Source organism: Bos javanicus, chromosome 28 (assembly GCF_032452875.1).
Source record: "Bos javanicus breed banteng chromosome 28, ARS-OSU_banteng_1.0, whole genome shotgun sequence".
Classification (NCBI taxonomy): domain Eukaryota; kingdom Metazoa; phylum Chordata; class Mammalia; order Artiodactyla; family Bovidae; genus Bos; species Bos javanicus.
The window spans coordinates 4,083,972-4,100,959 of record NC_083895.1 but is presented as its reverse complement, the minus strand read 5'-3'; the positions used below and the strand labels follow the sequence as shown (position 1 = coordinate 4,100,959).

Below are 16,988 nucleotides of genomic sequence, written 5' to 3'. Positions count from 1 at the left end.
ACCCCACCCCACCCCACGCCCGATCCGCCGCAGGCATGCCGGGCCGGCTGCTCCGGGTCCAGGGTCCCGGGTCCCGGAAGCCCCGTGGTCCCCCGGGCCGGGCCAGGCGGGTGCTGGCCGGGGGTGGCGGTGTGCGGGGGCGGAGCGGCGTCGGCCGGCCACACGGCCGCCGGGACTCCGGTCGCGGGTCGTGCAGCTCAAGTGCAGCGCGCGCTCCGTGGAGAGCTGCGGCCGGCTGGGCCGAGCGGCAGGTCGGAGCGAAAGGCAGGCGCAGCGCAGGGCTCTTAGGGCGCCCGGCGGCAGCCGCCCCGTCTACGGCCATACCACCCTGAACGCGCCCGATCTCGTCTGATCTCGGAAGCTAAGCAGGGTCGGGCCTGGTTAGTACTTGGATGGGAGACCGCCTGGGAATACCGGGTGCTGTAGGCTTTTCTTTTCTTTTTTTTTTGCTTTTTTTTGCTTTTGCCTCCCCTCTCCTTTAGCGCCCGCCCCCCACCCCCGCAAGCCCCACCTGCCGCTGGCCCCTCGCACCCCACCGCGCTCAGAGCGGTCGCCTGCCTTCAGCCCTCCGGGGTGGGTGGCCGGGGCCCCGACTCCCGCTGCAGACCTGGGTTGCCTCCGGGCGGCCCGCGAGCCCCTCCGCATTCGGCTTCCAGGAAACCAGAGGACCGGCGAGGGCGCGGGTGGAGGGGGTGCTCTCTGTCTGGGGCTCCCTTGGCAGGCCTCAGGCACTTCTGGGCGGGGCCCCGGCCCCAGCCCCCGCCGCAGCCGCAGCCCCCGGCCCGTCCCCAGCCCCACCCCTCGACGCATCCTCGCAGGCAACCGCTGGGTCTCCCGCAGGCGCGCGCGCACAACACTCACACACACACACACAAAACAGTCACGCACACACACACCCCCCCCACCGCCGCCGAGAAAGGTCGAGAGCCGGAGACCACGGGTAAGGGAGACGGAGAAAGAGGGAGAGAGAGAGACAGACAGCAAGAGGACCACACAGACTTCCAAACCCCCGGCCGCCACACCCTGTCCCCTCCATTCTGGGTTCCCCCGGCCCCCAGTCGACCAGACCCCACCGTCGCCCACCGACACACTCACACACACACTCTCCCGCACTCACCCTCTGGCCTGGGGGCGGGGGCTGGGTCTCGCCGTAGGTGGCCAAGCCGAAGGGGACCTTTGAGACCTCGGATGCGAGGAAGTCCGGGGGTCCCCACGGGTGATTGCCAGCCCCAGGGCACTGCGTCCAGCCGGGGCCCGCCGGCCCAAGGCTGACGCCCCTCCCTTAGGGAAGCTGCTTCTGCCGCACGGCCTCTCTCTGAGGTGTGTCACGGTCTGTGCCAGTGTGTCTATCTCGGAGCGGATGCCATCCCCTGTCCCCTGTCCGTCTCCCGTTCTCCGTCTCTCTGTCAGTCGCTCGGTGTCTCCCTCTCTCTGTCTCTCCCTCCCCGTGTGTGCCTGCGCGCTCGTGTCTGTCTGTCTGTCTGTCTGTCTGCATCTGCCTCGCGCCGTCTTGGGAGTGTGTCTCTGAACCTTCATCTCTTTCTGTCTCTGTCTCTCCTGACCCCCGGCCTCCCACGGGTGCTATGGCTGTGGCCCTGGCTGCCGCGCTTGCGCCGGCCGGCTGTCTCCCGTGGCGTGGGTGCCTGCGAGTGTCTGTGTGTCTGTCCGTGTGCCTGCATGTCGCTCGTCTGCTCCCTCCGGAAGGTCCTGTGCTTGGAGGGCGGCGTGGGGGCAAGGGGGCCTCGGGAGGGCGAAGGGGCGGGGCGGACGAGCTCTTGGTTCACCGCGCTGGTGGCTCCAGGTGGCTTTGGGCACCGGGCAGGTGCCGGGCAGGATGGGCGCTCAGGGCCACGGCTGGGCTGCGCACAGGCCCGCGGGAGGCTCAGAGGACCGCGGGCCCCAGCGGGCCCCGAAGCCAGAGAGCTCCGGGGCCACGTGGCCCTGAGCAGCGAAGGCCTTGGTGGGGTGGGGGGCGAGGGGGGGGGAGGGGGGGCGGGGAGGGGAGAGGTGGCGGAGGGGGCGGCGGCCTCCGAGCGGGGCCGGGCCTGGAGGGTCCCAGGGTGGGAGAGCGCCAAGACCTCCGCCCCGCCTCACCCCTCCGCGCCCCTCACCCCCCCCCCCCCCACCCCACGCCCGATCCGCCGCAGGCATGCCGGGCCGGCTGCTCCGGGTCCAGGGTCCCGGGTCCCGGAAGCCCCGTGGTCCCCCGGGCCGGGCCAGGCGGGTGCTGGCCGGGGGTGGCGGTGTGCGGGGGGCGGAGCGGCGTCGGCCGGCCACACGGCCGCCGGGACTCCGGTCGCGGGTCGTGCAGCTCAAGTGCAGCGCGCGCTCCGTGGAGAGCTGCGGCCGGCTGGGCCGAGCGGCAGGTCGGAGCGAAAGGCAGGCGCAGCGCAGGGCTCTTAGGGCGCCCGGCGGCAGCCGCCCTCGTCTACGGCCATACCACCCTGAACGCGCCCGATCTCGTCTGATCTCGGAAGCTAAGCAGGGTCGGGCCTGGTTAGTACTTGGATGGGAGACCGCCTGGGAATACCGGGTGCTGTAGGCTTTTCTTTTCTTTTTTTTTGCTTTTTTTGCTTTTGCCTCCCCTCTCCTTTAGCGCCCGCCCCCCACCCCCGCAAGCCCCACCTGCCGCTGGCCCCTCGCACCCCACCGCGCTCAGAGCGGTCGCCTGCCTTCCAGCCCCTCCCGGGGTGGGTGGCCGGGGCCCCGACTCCCGCTGCAGACCTGGGTTGCCTCCGGGCGGCCCGCGAGCCCCTCCGCATTCGGCTTCCAGGAAACCAGAGGACCGGCGAGGGCGCGGGTGGAGGGGGTGCTCTCTGTCTGGGGCTCCCTTGGCAGGCCTCAGGCACTTCTGGGCGGGGCCCCGGCCCCAGCCCCCGCCGCAGCCGCAGCCCCCGGCCCGTCCCCAGCCCCACCCCTCGACGCATCCTCGCAGGCAACCGCTGGGTCTCCCGCAGGCGCGCGCGCACAACACTCACACACACACACACAAAACAGTCACGCACACACACACACCCCCCACCGCCGCCGAGAAAGGTCGAGAGCCGGAGACCACGGGTAAGGGAGACGGAGAAAGAGGGAGAGAGAGAGACAGACAGCAAGAGGACCACACAGACTTCCAAACCCCCGGCCGCCACACCCTGTCCCCTCCATTCTGGGTTCCCCCGGCCCCCAGTCGACCAGACCCCACCGTCGCCCACCGACACACTCACACACACACTCTCCCGCACTCACCCTCTGGCCTGGGGGCGGGGGCTGGGTCTCGCCGTAGGTGGCCAAGCCGAAGGGGACCTTTGAGACCTCGGATGCGAGGAAGTCCGGGGGTCCCCACGGGTGATTGCCAGCCCCAGGGCACTGCGTCCAGCCGGGGCCCGCCGGCCCAAGGCTGACGCCCCCTCCCTTAGGGAAGCTGCTTCTGCCGCACGGCCTCTCTCTGAGGTGTGTCACGGTCTGTGCCAGTGTGTCTATCTCGGAGCGGATGCCATCCCCTGTCCCCTGTCCGTCTCCCGTTCTCCGTCTCTCTGTCAGTCGCTCGGTGTCTCCCTCTCTCTGTCTCTCCCTCCCCGTGTGTGCCTGCGCGCTCGTGTCTGTCTGTCTGTCTGTCTGTCTGTCTGTCTGCATCTGCCTCGCGCCGTCTTGGGAGTGTGTCTCTGAACCTTCATCTCTTTCTGTCTCTGTCTCTCCTGACCCCCGGCCTCCCACGGGTGCTATGGCTGTGGCCCTGGCTGCCGCGCTTGCGCCGGCCGGCTGTCTCCCGTGGCGTGGGTGCCTGCGAGTGTCTGTGTGTCTGTCCGTGTGCCTGCATGTCGCTCGTCTGCTCCCTCCGGAAGGTCCTGTGCTTGGAGGGCGGCGTGGGGGCAAGGGGGGCCTCGGGAGGGCGAAGGGGCGGGGCGGACGAGCTCTTGGTTCACCGCGCTGGTGGCTCCAGGTGGCTTTGGGCACCGGGCAGGTGCCGGGCAGGATGGGCGCTCAGGGCCACGGCTGGGCTGCGCACAGGCCCGCGGGAGGCTCAGAGGACCGCGGGCCCCAGCGGGCCCCGAAGCCAGAGAGCTCCGGGGCCACGTGGCCCTGAGCAGCGAAGGCCTTGGTGGGGTGGGGGGGGGGGGGAGGGGAGGCGGGGCGGGGAGGGGGAGAGGTGGCGGAGGGGGCGGCGGCCTCCGAGCGGGGCCGGGCCTGGAGGGTCCCAGGGTGGGAGAGCGCCAAGACCTCCGCCCCGCCTCACCCCTCCGCGCCCCTCACCCCACCCCACCCCACCCCACGCCCGATCCGCCGCAGGCATGCCGGGCCGGCTGCTCCGGGTCCAGGGTCCCGGGTCCCGGAAGCCCCGTGGTCCCCGGGCCGGGCCAGGCGGGTGCTGGCCGGGGGTGGCGGTGTGCGGGGGGCGGAGCGGCGTCGGCCGGCCACACGGCCGCCGGGACTCCGGTCGCGGGTCGTGCAGCTCAAGTGCAGCGCGCGCTCCGTGGAGAGCTGCGGCCGGCTGGGCCGAGCGGCAGGTCGGAGCGAAAGGCAGGCGCAGCGCAGGGCTCTTAGGGCGCCCGGCGGCAGCCGCCCGTCTACGGCCATACCACCCTGAACGCGCCCGATCTCGTCTGATCTCGGAAGCTAAGCAGGGTCGGGCCTGGTTAGTACTTGGATGGGAGACCGCCTGGGAATACCGGGTGCTGTAGGCTTTTCTTTTCTTTTTTTTTTTTTTTTTGCTTTTGCCTCCCCTCTCCTTTAGCGCCCGCCCCCCACCCCCGCAAGCCCCACCTGCCGCTGGCCCCTCGCACCCCACCGCGCTCAGAGCGGTCGCCTGCCTTCCAGCCCCTCCCGGGGTGGGTGGCCGGGGCCCCGACTCCCGCTGCAGACCTGGGTTGCCTCCGGGCGGCCCGCGAGCCCCTCCGCATTCGGCTTCCAGGAAACCAGAGGACCGGCGAGGGCGCGGGTGGAGGGGGTGCTCTCTGTCTGGGGCTCCCTTGGCAGGCCTCAGGCACTTCTGGGCGGGGCCCCGGCCCCAGCCCCCGCCGCAGCCGCAGCCCCCGGCCCGTCCCCAGCCCCACCCCTCGACGCATCCTCGCAGGCAACCGCTGGGTCTCCCGCAGGCGCGCGCGCACAACACTCACACACACACACACAAAACAGTCACGCACACACACACACCCCCCCACCGCCGCCGAGAAAGGTCGAGAGCCGGAGACCACGGGTAAGGGAGACGGAGAAAGAGGGAGAGAGAGAGACAGACAGCAAGAGGACCACACAGACTTCCAAACCCCCGGCCGCCACACCCTGTCCCCTCCATTCTGGGTTCCCCCGGCCCCCAGTCGACCAGACCCCACCGTCGCCCACCGACACACTCACACACACACTCTCCCGCACTCACCCTCTGGCCTGGGGGCGGGGGCTGGGTCTCGCCGTAGGTGGCCAAGCCGAAGGGGACCTTTGAGACCTCGGATGCGAGGAAGTCCGGGGGTCCCCACGGGTGATTGCCAGCCCCAGGGCACTGCGTCCAGCCGGGGCCCGCCGGCCCAAGGCTGACGCCCCCTCCCTTAGGGAAGCTGCTTCTGCCGCACGGCCTCTCTCTGAGGTGTGTCACGGTCTGTGCCAGTGTGTCTATCTCGGAGCGGATGCCATCCCCTGTCCCCTGTCCGTCTCCCGTTCTCCGTCTCTCTGTCAGTCGCTCGGTGTCTCCCTCTCTCTGTCTCTCCCTCCCCGTGTGTGCCTGCGCGCTCGTGTCTGTCTGTCTGTCTGTCTGTCTGTCTGCATCTGCCTCGCGCCGTCTTGGGAGTGTGTCTCTGAACCTTCATCTCTTTCTGTCTCTGTCTCTCCTGACCCCCGGCCTCCCACGGGTGCTATGGCTGTGGCCCTGGCTGCCGCGCTTGCGCCGGCCGGCTGTCTCCCGTGGCGTGGGTGCCTGCGAGTGTCTGTGTGTCTGTCCGTGTGCCTGCATGTCGCTCGTCTGCTCCCTCCGGAAGGTCCTGTGCTTGGAGGGCGGCGTGGGGGCAAGGGGGGCCTCGGGAGGGCGAAGGGGCGGGGCGGACGAGCTCTTGGTTCACCGCGCTGGTGGCTCCAGGTGGCTTTGGGCACCGGGCAGGTGCCGGGCAGGATGGGCGCTCAGGGCCACGGCTGGGCTGCGCACAGGCCCGCGGGAGGCTCAGAGGACCGCGGGCCCCAGCGGGCCCCGAAGCCAGAGAGCTCCGGGGCCACGTGGCCCTGAGCAGCGAAGGCCTTGGTGGGGTGGGGGGGGGCGAGGGGGAGGGGAGGCGGGGCGGGGAGGGGGAGAGGTGGCGGAGGGGGCGGCGGCCTCCGAGCGGGGCCGGGCCTGGAGGGTCCCAGGGTGGGAGAGCGCCAAGACCTCCGCCCCGCCTCACCCCTCCGCGCCCCTCACCCCACCCCACCCCACCCCACGCCCGATCCGCCGCAGGCATGCCGGGCCGGCTGCTCCGGGTCCAGGGTCCCGGGTCCCGGAAGCCCCGTGGTCCCCCGGGCCGGGCCAGGCGGGTGCTGGCCGGGGGTGGCGGTGTGCGGGGCGGAGCGGCGTCGGCCGGCCACACGGCCGCCGGGACTCCGGTCGCGGGTCGTGCAGCTCAAGTGCAGCGCGCGCTCCGTGGAGAGCTGCGGCCGGCTGGGCCGAGCGGCAGGTCGGAGCGAAAGGCAGGCGCAGCGCAGGGCTCTTAGGGCGCCCGGCGGCAGCCGCCCCGTCTACGGCCATACCACCCTGAACGCGCCCGATCTCGTCTGATCTCGGAAGCTAAGCAGGGTCGGGCCTGGTTAGTACTTGGATGGGAGACCGCCTGGGAATACCGGGTGCTGTAGGCTTTTCTTTTCTTTTTTTTTGCTTTTTTTTGCTTTTGCCTCCCCTCTCCTTTAGCGCCCGCCCCCCACCCCCGCAAGCCCCACCTGCCGCTGGCCCCTCGCACCCCACCGCGCTCAGAGCGGTCGCCTGCCTTCCAGCCCCTCCCGGGGTGGGTGGCCGGGGCCCCGACTCCCGCTGCAGACCTGGGTTGCCTCCGGGCGGCCCGCGAGCCCCTCCGCATTCGGCTTCCAGGAAACCAGAGGACCGGCGAGGGCGCGGGTGGAGGGGGTGCTCTCTGTCTGGGGCTCCCTTGGCAGGCCTCAGGCACTTCTGGGCGGGGCCCCGGCCCCCGCCCCCGCCGCAGCCGCAGCCCCCGGCCCGTCCCCAGCCCCACCCCTCGACGCATCCTCGCAGGCAACCGCTGGGTCTCCCGCAGGCGCGCGCGCACAACACTCACACACACACACACAAAACAGTCACGCACACACACACACCCCCACCGCCGCCGAGAAAGGTCGAGAGCCGGAGACCACGGGTAAGGGAGACGGAGAAAGAGGGAGAGAGAGAGACAGACAGCAAGAGGACCACACAGACTTCCAAACCCCCGGCCGCCACACCCTGTCCCCTCCATTCTGGGTTCCCCCGGCCCCCAGTCGACCAGACCCCACCGTCGCCCACCGACACACTCACACACACACTCTCCCGCACTCACCCTCTGGCCTGGGGGCGGGGGCTGGGTCTCGCCGTAGGTGGCCAAGCCGAAGGGGACCTTTGAGACCTCGGATGCGAGGAAGTCCGGGGGTCCCCACGGGTGATTGCCAGCCCCAGGGCACTGCGTCCAGCCGGGGCCCGCCGGCCCAAGGCTGACGCCCCCTCCCTTAGGGAAGCTGCTTCTGCCGCACGGCCTCTCTCTGAGGTGTGTCACGGTCTGTGCCAGTGTGTCTATCTCGGAGCGGATGCCATCCCCTGTCCCCTGTCCGTCTCCCGTTCTCCGTCTCTCTGTCAGTCGCTCGGTGTCTCCCTCTCTCTGTCTCTCCCTCCCCGTGTGTGCCTGCGCGCTCGTGTCTGTCTGTCTGTCTGTCTGTCTGTCTGTCTGCATCTGCCTCGCGCCGTCTTGGGAGTGTGTCTCTGAACCTTCATCTCTTTCTGTCTCTGTCTCTCCTGACCCCCGGCCTCCCACGGGTGCTATGGCTGTGGCCCTGGCTGCCGCGCTTGCGCCGGCCGGCTGTCTCCCGTGGCGTGGGTGCCTGCGAGTGTCTGTGTGTCTGTCCGTGTGCCTGCATGTCGCTCGTCTGCTCCCTCCGGAAGGTCCTGTGCTTGGAGGGCGGCGTGGGGGCAAGGGGGCCTCGGGAGGGCGAAGGGGCGGGGCGGACGAGCTCTTGGTTCACCGCGCTGGTGGCTCCAGGTGGCTTTGGGCACCGGGCAGGTGCCGGGCAGGATGGGCGCTCAGGGCCACGGCTGGGCTGCGCACAGGCCCGCGGGAGGCTCAGAGGACCGCGGGCCCCAGCGGGCCCCGAAGCCAGAGAGCTCCGGGGCCACGTGGCCCTGAGCAGCGAAGGCCTTGGTGGGGTGGGGGGCGAGGGGGAGGGGAGGCGGGGCGGGGAGGGGGAGAGGTGGCGGAGGGGGCGGCGGCCTCCGAGCGGGGCCGGGCCTGGAGGGTCCCAGGGTGGGAGAGCGCCAAGACCTCCGCCCCGCCTCACCCCTCCGCGCCCCTCACCCCACCCCACCCCACCCCACGCCCGATCCGCCGCAGGCATGCCGGGCCGGCTGCTCCGGGTCCAGGGTCCCGGGTCCCGGAAGCCCCGTGGTCCCCGGGCCGGGCCAGGCGGGTGCTGGCCGGGGGTGGCGGTGTGCGGGGGGCGGAGCGGCGTCGGCCGGCCACACGGCCGCCGGGACTCCGGTCGCGGGTCGTGCAGCTCAAGTGCAGCGCGCGCTCCGTGGAGAGCTGCGGCCGGCTGGGCCGAGCGGCAGGTCGGAGCGAAAGGCAGGCGCAGCGCAGGGCTCTTAGGGCGCCCGGCGGCAGCCCCGTCTACGGCCATACCACCCTGAACGCGCCCGATCTCGTCTGATCTCGGAAGCTAAGCAGGGTCGGGCCTGGTTAGTACTTGGATGGGAGACCGCCTGGGAATACCGGGTGCTGTAGGCTTTTCTTTTCTTTTTTTTTTGCTTTTTTTGCTTTTGCCTCCCCTCTCCTTTAGCGCCCGCCCCCCACCCCCGCAAGCCCCACCTGCCGCTGGCCCCTCGCACCCCACCGCGCTCAGAGCGGTCGCCTGCCTTCCAGCCCCTCCCGGGGTGGGTGGCCGGGGCCCCGACTCCCGCTGCAGACCTGGGTTGCCTCCGGGCGGCCCGCGAGCCCCTCCGCATTCGGCTTCCAGGAAACCAGAGGACCGGCGAGGGCGCGGGTGGAGGGGGTGCTCTCTGTCTGGGGCTCCCTTGGCAGGCCTCAGGCACTTCTGGGCGGGGCCCCGGCCCCAGCCCCCGCCGCAGCCGCAGCCCCCGGCCCGTCCCCAGCCCCACCCCTCGACGCATCCTCGCAGGCAACCGCTGGGTCTCCCGCAGGCGCGCGCGCACAACACTCACACACACACACACAAAACAGTCACGCACACACACACACCCCCCACCGCCGCCGAGAAAGGTCGAGAGCCGGAGACCACGGGTAAGGGAGACGGAGAAAGAGGGAGAGAGAGAGACAGACAGCAAGAGGACCACACAGACTTCCAAACCCCCGGCCGCCACACCCTGTCCCCTCCATTCTGGGTTCCCCCCGGCCCCCAGTCGACCAGACCCCACCGTCGCCCACCGACACACTCACACACACACTCTCCCGCACTCACCCTCTGGCCTGGGGGCGGGGGCTGGGTCTCGCCGTAGGTGGCCAAGCCGAAGGGGACCTTTGAGACCTCGGATGCGAGGAAGTCCGGGGGTCCCCACGGGTGATTGCCAGCCCCAGGGCACTGCGTCCAGCCGGGGCCCGCCGGCCCAAGGCTGACGCCCCCTCCCTTAGGGAAGCTGCTTCTGCCGCACGGCCTCTCTCTGAGGTGTGTCACGGTCTGTGCCAGTGTGTCTATCTCGGAGCGGATGCCATCCCCTGTCCCCTGTCCGTCTCCCGTTCTCCGTCTCTCTGTCAGTCGCTCGGTGTCTCCCTCTCTCTGTCTCTCCCTCCCCGTGTGTGCCTGCGCGCTCGTGTCTGTCTGTCTGTCTGTCTGTCTGTCTGCATCTGCCTCGCGCCGTCTTGGGAGTGTGTCTCTGAACCTTCATCTCTTTCTGTCTCTGTCTCTCCTGACCCCCGGCCTCCCACGGGTGCTATGGCTGTGGCCCTGGCTGCCGCGCTTGCGCCGGCCGGCTGTCTCCCGTGGCGTGGGTGCCTGCGAGTGTCTGTGTGTCTGTCCGTGTGCCTGCATGTCGCTCGTCTGCTCCCTCCGGAAGGTCCTGTGCTTGGAGGGCGGCGTGGGGGCAAGGGGGGCCTCGGGAGGGCGAAGGGGCGGGGCGGACGAGCTCTTGGTTCACCGCGCTGGTGGCTCCAGGTGGCTTTGGGCACCGGGCAGGTGCCGGGCAGGATGGGCGCTCAGGGCCACGGCTGGGCTGCGCACAGGCCCGCGGGAGGCTCAGAGGACCGCGGGCCCCAGCGGGCCCCGAAGCCAGAGAGCTCCGGGGCCACGTGGCCCTGAGCAGCGAAGGCCTTGGTGGGGTGGGGGGGGGGGGGGGAGGGGAGGCGGGGCGGGGAGGGGAGAGGTGGCGGAGGGGGCGGCGGCCTCCGAGCGGGGCCGGGCCTGGAGGGTCCCAGGGTGGGAGAGCGCCAAGACCTCCGCCCCGCCTCACCCCTCCGCGCCCCTCACCCCACCCCACCCCACCCCACGCCCGATCCGCCGCAGGCATGCCGGGCCGGCTGCTCCGGGTCCAGGGTCCCGGGTCCCGGAAGCCCCGTGGTCCCCCGGGCCGGGCCAGGCGGGTGCTGGCCGGGGGTGGCGGTGTGCGGGGGGCGGAGCGGCGTCGGCCGGCCACACGGCCGCCGGGACTCCGGTCGCGGGTCGTGCAGCTCAAGTGCAGCGCGCGCTCCGTGGAGAGCTGCGGCCGGCTGGGCCGAGCGGCAGGTCGGAGCGAAAGGCAGGCGCAGCGCAGGGCTCTTAGGGCGCCCGGCGGCAGCCGCCCCGTCTACGGCCATACCACCCTGAACGCGCCCGATCTCGTCTGATCTCGGAAGCTAAGCAGGGTCGGGCCTGGTTAGTACTTGGATGGGAGACCGCCTGGGAATACCGGGTGCTGTAGGCTTTTCTTTTCTTTTTTTTTTTGCTTTTTTTTGCTTTTGCCTCCCCTCTCCTTTAGCGCCCGCCCCCCACCCCCGCAAGCCCCACCTGCCGCTGGCCCCTCGCACCCCACCGCGCTCAGAGCGGTCGCCTGCCTTCCAGCCCCTCCCGGGGTGGGTGGCCGGGGCCCCGACTCCCGCTGCAGACCTGGGTTGCCTCCGGGCGGCCCGCGAGCCCCTCCGCATTCGGCTTCCAGGAAACCAGAGGACCGGCGAGGGCGCGGGTGGAGGGGGTGCTCTCTGTCTGGGGCTCCCTTGGCAGGCCTCAGGCACTTCTGGGCGGGGCCCCGGCCCCAGCCCCCGCCGCAGCCGCAGCCCCCGGCCCGTCCCCAGCCCCACCCCTCGACGCATCCTCGCAGGCAACCGCTGGGTCTCCCGCAGGCGCGCGCGCACAACACTCACACACACACACACAAAACAGTCACGCACACACACACACCCCCCCACCGCCGCCGAGAAAGGTCGAGAGCCGGAGACCACGGGTAAGGGAGACGGAGAAAGAGGGAGAGAGAGAGACAGACAGCAAGAGGACCACACAGACTTCCAAACCCCCGGCCGCCACACCCTGTCCCCTCCATTCTGGGTTCCCCCCGGCCCCCAGTCGACCAGACCCCACCGTCGCCCACCGACACACTCACACACACACTCTCCCGCACTCACCCTCTGGCCTGGGGGCGGGGGCTGGGTCTCGCCGTAGGTGGCCAAGCCGAAGGGGACCTTTGAGACCTCGGATGCGAGGAAGTCCGGGGGTCCCCACGGGTGATTGCCAGCCCCAGGGCACTGCGTCCAGCCGGGGCCCGCCGGCCCAAGGCTGACGCCCCCTCCCTTAGGGAAGCTGCTTCTGCCGCACGGCCTCTCTCTGAGGTGTGTCACGGTCTGTGCCAGTGTGTCTATCTCGGAGCGGATGCCATCCCCTGTCCCCTGTCCGTCTCCCGTTCTCCGTCTCTCTGTCAGTCGCTCGGTGTCTCCCTCTCTCTGTCTCTCCCTCCCCGTGTGTGCCTGCGCGCTCGTGTCTGTCTGTCTGTCTGTCTGTCTGTCTGTCTGCATCTGCCTCGCGCCGTCTTGGGAGTGTGTCTCTGAACCTTCATCTCTTTCTGTCTCTGTCTCTCCTGACCCCCGGCCTCCCACGGGTGCTATGGCTGTGGCCCTGGCTGCCGCGCTTGCGCCGGCCGGCTGTCTCCCGTGGCGTGGGTGCCTGCGAGTGTCTGTGTGTCTGTCCGTGTGCCTGCATGTCGCTCGTCTGCTCCCTCCGGAAGGTCCTGTGCTTGGAGGGCGGCGTGGGGGCAAGGGGGGCCTCGGGAGGGCGAAGGGGCGGGGCGGACGAGCTCTTGGTTCACCGCGCTGGTGGCTCCAGGTGGCTTTGGGCACCGGGCAGGTGCCGGGCAGGATGGGCGCTCAGGGCCACGGCTGGGCTGCGCACAGGCCCGCGGGAGGCTCAGAGGACCGCGGGCCCCAGCGGGCCCCGAAGCCAGAGAGCTCCGGGGCCACGTGGCCCTGAGCAGCGAAGGCCTTGGTGGGGTGGGGGGGGGGGGGGGAGGGGAGGCGGGGCGGGGAGGGGGAGAGGTGGCGGAGGGGGCGGCGGCCTCCGAGCGGGGCCGGGCCTGGAGGGTCCCAGGGTGGGAGAGCGCCAAGACCTCCGCCCCGCCTCACCCCTCCGCGCCCCTCACCCCACCCCACCCCACCCCACGCCCGATCCGCCGCAGGCATGCCGGGCCGGCTGCTCCGGGTCCAGGGTCCCGGGTCCCGGAAGCCCCGTGGTCCCCCGGGCCGGGCCAGGCGGGTGCTGGCCGGGGGTGGCGGTGTGCGGGGGGCGGAGCGGCGTCGGCCGGCCACACGGCCGCCGGGACTCCGGTCGCGGGTCGTGCAGCTCAAGTGCAGCGCGCGCTCCGTGGAGAGCTGCGGCCGGCTGGGCCGAGCGGCAGGTCGGAGCGAAAGGCAGGCGCAGCGCAGGGCTCTTAGGGCGCCCGGCGGCAGCCGCCCCGTCTACGGCCATACCACCCTGAACGCGCCCGATCTCGTCTGATCTCGGAAGCTAAGCAGGGTCGGGCCTGGTTAGTACTTGGATGGGAGACCGCCTGGGAATACCGGGTGCTGTAGGCTTTTCTTTTCTTTTTTTTTTGCTTTTTTTTGCTTTTGCCTCCCCTCTCCTTTAGCGCCCGCCCCCCACCCCCGCAAGCCCCACCTGCCGCTGGCCCCTCGCACCCCACCGCGCTCAGAGCGGTCGCCTGCCTTCCAGCCCCTCCCGGGGTGGGTGGCCGGGGCCCCGACTCCCGCTGCAGACCTGGGTTGCCTCCGGGCGGCCCGCGAGCCCCTCCGCATTCGGCTTCCAGGAAACCAGAGGACCGGCGAGGGCGCGGGTGGAGGGGGTGCTCTCTGTCTGGGGCTCCCTTGGCAGGCCTCAGGCACTTCTGGGCGGGGCCCCGGCCCCAGCCCCCGCCGCAGCCGCAGCCCCCGGCCCGTCCCCAGCCCCACCCCTCGACGCATCCTCGCAGGCAACCGCTGGGTCTCCCGCAGGCGCGCGCGCACAACACTCACACACACACACACAAAACAGTCACGCACACACACACACCCCCCCACCGCCGCCGAGAAAGGTCGAGAGCCGGAGACCACGGGTAAGGGAGACGGAGAAAGAGGGAGAGAGAGAGACAGACAGCAAGAGGACCACACAGACTTCCAAACCCCCGGCCGCCACACCCTGTCCCCTCCATTCTGGGTTCCCCCCGGCCCCCAGTCGACCAGACCCCACCGTCGCCCACCGACACACTCACACACACACTCTCCCGCACTCACCCTCTGGCCTGGGGGCGGGGGCTGGGTCTCGCCGTAGGTGGCCAAGCCGAAGGGGACCTTTGAGACCTCGGATGCGAGGAAGTCCGGGGGTCCCCACGGGTGATTGCCAGCCCCAGGGCACTGCGTCCAGCCGGGGCCCGCCGGCCCAAGGCTGACGCCCCCTCCCTTAGGGAAGCTGCTTCTGCCGCACGGCCTCTCTCTGAGGTGTGTCACGGTCTGTGCCAGTGTGTCTATCTCGGAGCGGATGCCATCCCCTGTCCCCTGTCCGTCTCCCGTTCTCCGTCTCTCTGTCAGTCGCTCGGTGTCTCCCTCTCTCTGTCTCTCCCTCCCCGTGTGTGCCTGCGCGCTCGTGTCTGTCTGTCTGTCTGTCTGTCTGTCTGCATCTGCCTCGCGCCGTCTTGGGAGTGTGTCTCTGAACCTTCATCTCTTTCTGTCTCTGTCTCTCCTGACCCCCGGCCTCCCACGGGTGCTATGGCTGTGGCCCTGGCTGCCGCGCTTGCGCCGGCCGGCTGTCTCCCGTGGCGTGGGTGCCTGCGAGTGTCTGTGTGTCTGTCCGTGTGCCTGCATGTCGCTCGTCTGCTCCCTCCGGAAGGTCCTGTGCTTGGAGGGCGGCGTGGGGGCAAGGGGGGCCTCGGGAGGGCGAAGGGGCGGGGCGGACGAGCTCTTGGTTCACCGCGCTGGTGGCTCCAGGTGGCTTTGGGCACCGGGCAGGTGCCGGGCAGGATGGGCGCTCAGGGCCACGGCTGGGCTGCGCACAGGCCCGCGGGAGGCTCAGAGGACCGCGGGCCCCAGCGGGCCCGAAGCCAGAGAGCTCCGGGGCCACGTGGCCCTGAGCAGCGAAGGCCTTGGTGGGGTGGGGGGGGGGGAGGGGGGCGGGGCGGGGAGGGGGAGAGGTGGCGGAGGGGGGCGGCGGCCTCCGAGCGGGGCCGGGCCTGGAGGGTCCCAGGGTGGGAGAGCGCCAAGACCTCCGCCCCGCCTCACCCCTCCGCGCCCCTCACCCCACCCCACCCCACCCCACGCCCGATCCGCCGCAGGCATGCCGGGCCGGCTGCTCCGGGTCCAGGGTCCCGGGTCCCGGAAGCCCCGTGGTCCCCCGGGCCGGGCCAGGCGGGTGCTGGCCGGGGGTGGCGGTGTGCGGGGCGGAGCGGCGTCGGCCGGCCACACGGCCGCCGGGACTCCGGTCGCGGGTCGTGCAGCTCAAGTGCAGCGCGCGCTCCGTGGAGAGCTGCGGCCGGCTGGGCCGAGCGGCAGGTCGGAGCGAAAGGCAGGCGCAGCGCAGGGCTCTTAGGGCGCCCGGCGGCAGCCGCCCCGTCTACGGCCATACCACCCTGAACGCGCCCGATCTCGTCTGATCTCGGAAGCTAAGCAGGGTCGGGCCTGGTTAGTACTTGGATGGGAGACCGCCTGGGAATACCGGGTGCTGTAGGCTTTTCTTTTCTTTTTTTTTTGCTTTTTTTTGCTTTTGCCTCCCCTCTCCTTTAGCGCCCGCCCCCCACCCCCGCAAGCCCCACCTGCCGCTGGCCCCTCGCACCCCACCGCGCTCAGAGCGGTCGCCTGCCTTCCAGCCCCTCCCGGGGTGGGTGGCCGGGGCCCCGACTCCCGCTGCAGACCTGGGTTGCCTCCGGGCGGCCCGCGAGCCCCTCCGCATTCGGCTTCCAGGAAACCAGAGGACCCGCGAGGGCGCGGGTGGAGGGGGTGCTCTCTGTCTGGGGCTCCCTTGGCAGGCCTCAGGCACTTCTGGGCGGGGCCCCGGCCCCAGCCCCCGCCGCAGCCGCAGCCCCCGGCCCGTCCCCAGCCCCACCCCTCGACGCATCCTCGCAGGCAACCGCTGGGTCTCCCGCAGGCGCGCGCGCACAACACTCACACACACACACACAAAACAGTCACGCACACACACACACCCCCCACCGCCGCCGAGAAAGGTCGAGAGCCGGAGACCACGGGTAAGGGAGACGGAGAAAGAGGGAGAGAGAGAGACAGACAGCAAGAGGACCACACAGACTTCCAAACCCCCGGCCGCCACACCCTGTCCCCTCCATTCTGGGTTCCCCCCGGCCCCCAGTCGACCAGACCCCACCGTCGCCCACCGACACACTCACACACACACTCTCCCGCACTCACCCTCTGGCCTGGGGGCGGGGGCTGGGTCTCGCCGTAGGTGGCCAAGCCGAAGGGGACCTTTGAGACCTCGGATGCGAGGAAGTCCGGGGGTCCCCACGGGTGATTGCCAGCCCCAGGGCACTGCGTCCAGCCGGGGCCCGCCGGCCCAAGGCTGACGCCCCCTCCCTTAGGGAAGCTGCTTCTGCCGCACGGCCTCTCTCTGAGGTGTGTCACGGTCTGTGCCAGTGTGTCTATCTCGGAGCGGATGCCATCCCCTGTCCCCTGTCCGTCTCCCGTTCTCCGTCTCTCTGTCAGTCGCTCGGTGTCTCCCTCTCTCTGTCTCTCCCTCCCCGTGTGTGCCTGCGCGCTCGTGTCTGTCTGTCTGTCTGTCTGTCTGTCTGCATCTGCCTCGCGCCGTCTTGGGAGTGTGTCTCTGAACCTTCATCTCTTTCTGTCTCTGTCTCTCCTGACCCCCGGCCTCCCACGGGTGCTATGGCTGTGGCCCTGGCTGCCGCGCTTGCGCCGGCCGGCTGTCTCCCGTGGCGTGGGTGCCTGCGAGTGTCTGTGTGTCTGTCCGTGTGCCTGCATGTCGCTCGTCTGCTCCCTCCGGAAGGTCCTGTGCTTGGAGGGCGGCGTGGGGGCAAGGGGGCCTCGGGAGGGCGAAGGGGCGGGGCGGACGAGCTCTTGGTTCACCGCGCTGGTGGCTCCAGGTGGCTTTGGGCACCGGGCAGGTGCCGGGCAGGATGGGCGCTCAGGGCCACGGCTGGGCTGCGCACAGGCCCGCGGGAGGCTCAGAGGACCGCGGGCCCCAGCGGGCCCCGAAGCCAGAGAGCTCCGGGGCCACGTGGCCCTGAGCAGCGAAGGCCTTGGTGGGGTGGGGGGGCGAGGGGAGGGGAGGCGGGGCGGGGAGGGGGAGAGGTGGCGGAGGGGGCGGCGGCCTCCGAGCGGGGCCGGGCCTGGAGGGTCCCAGGGTGGGAGAGCGCCAAGACCTCCGCCCCGCCTCACCCCTCCGCGCCC

At 71.1% G+C, this 16,988-nt stretch overlaps 8 non-coding genes across 8 annotated transcripts; all 8 read left to right on the top strand.

Annotated features, from left to right (window-relative positions):
• Positions 1–310: 310 nt before the first annotated feature.
• On the top strand, positions 311–429 carry LOC133240861 (5S ribosomal RNA). Its single transcript, XR_009734453.1, has one exon. It is a non-coding gene; the product is annotated as a 5S ribosomal RNA (ribosomal RNA).
• Positions 430–2,426: 1,997 nt separating this feature from the next.
• On the top strand, positions 2,427–2,545 carry LOC133240860 (5S ribosomal RNA). Its single transcript, XR_009734452.1, has one exon. It is a non-coding gene; the product is annotated as a 5S ribosomal RNA (ribosomal RNA).
• A 2,006-nt stretch (positions 2,546–4,551) lies between these two features.
• On the top strand, positions 4,552–4,670 carry LOC133240859 (5S ribosomal RNA). The gene has a single exon (XR_009734451.1). It is a non-coding gene; the product is annotated as a 5S ribosomal RNA (ribosomal RNA).
• A 2,006-nt stretch (positions 4,671–6,676) lies between these two features.
• On the top strand, positions 6,677–6,795 carry LOC133240858 (5S ribosomal RNA). Its single transcript, XR_009734450.1, has one exon. It is a non-coding gene; the product is annotated as a 5S ribosomal RNA (ribosomal RNA).
• Positions 6,796–8,799: 2,004 nt separating this feature from the next.
• LOC133240856 (5S ribosomal RNA) lies at positions 8,800–8,918 on the top strand. Its single transcript, XR_009734448.1, has one exon. It is a non-coding gene; the product is annotated as a 5S ribosomal RNA (ribosomal RNA).
• A 2,007-nt stretch (positions 8,919–10,925) lies between these two features.
• LOC133240854 (5S ribosomal RNA) lies at positions 10,926–11,044 on the top strand. The gene has a single exon (XR_009734447.1). It is a non-coding gene; the product is annotated as a 5S ribosomal RNA (ribosomal RNA).
• Positions 11,045–13,059: 2,015 nt separating this feature from the next.
• On the top strand, positions 13,060–13,178 carry LOC133240853 (5S ribosomal RNA). The gene has a single exon (XR_009734446.1). It is a non-coding gene; the product is annotated as a 5S ribosomal RNA (ribosomal RNA).
• Positions 13,179–15,181: 2,003 nt separating this feature from the next.
• LOC133240852 (5S ribosomal RNA) lies at positions 15,182–15,300 on the top strand. Its single transcript, XR_009734445.1, has one exon. It is a non-coding gene; the product is annotated as a 5S ribosomal RNA (ribosomal RNA).
• Positions 15,301–16,988: the final 1,688 nt, after the last annotated feature.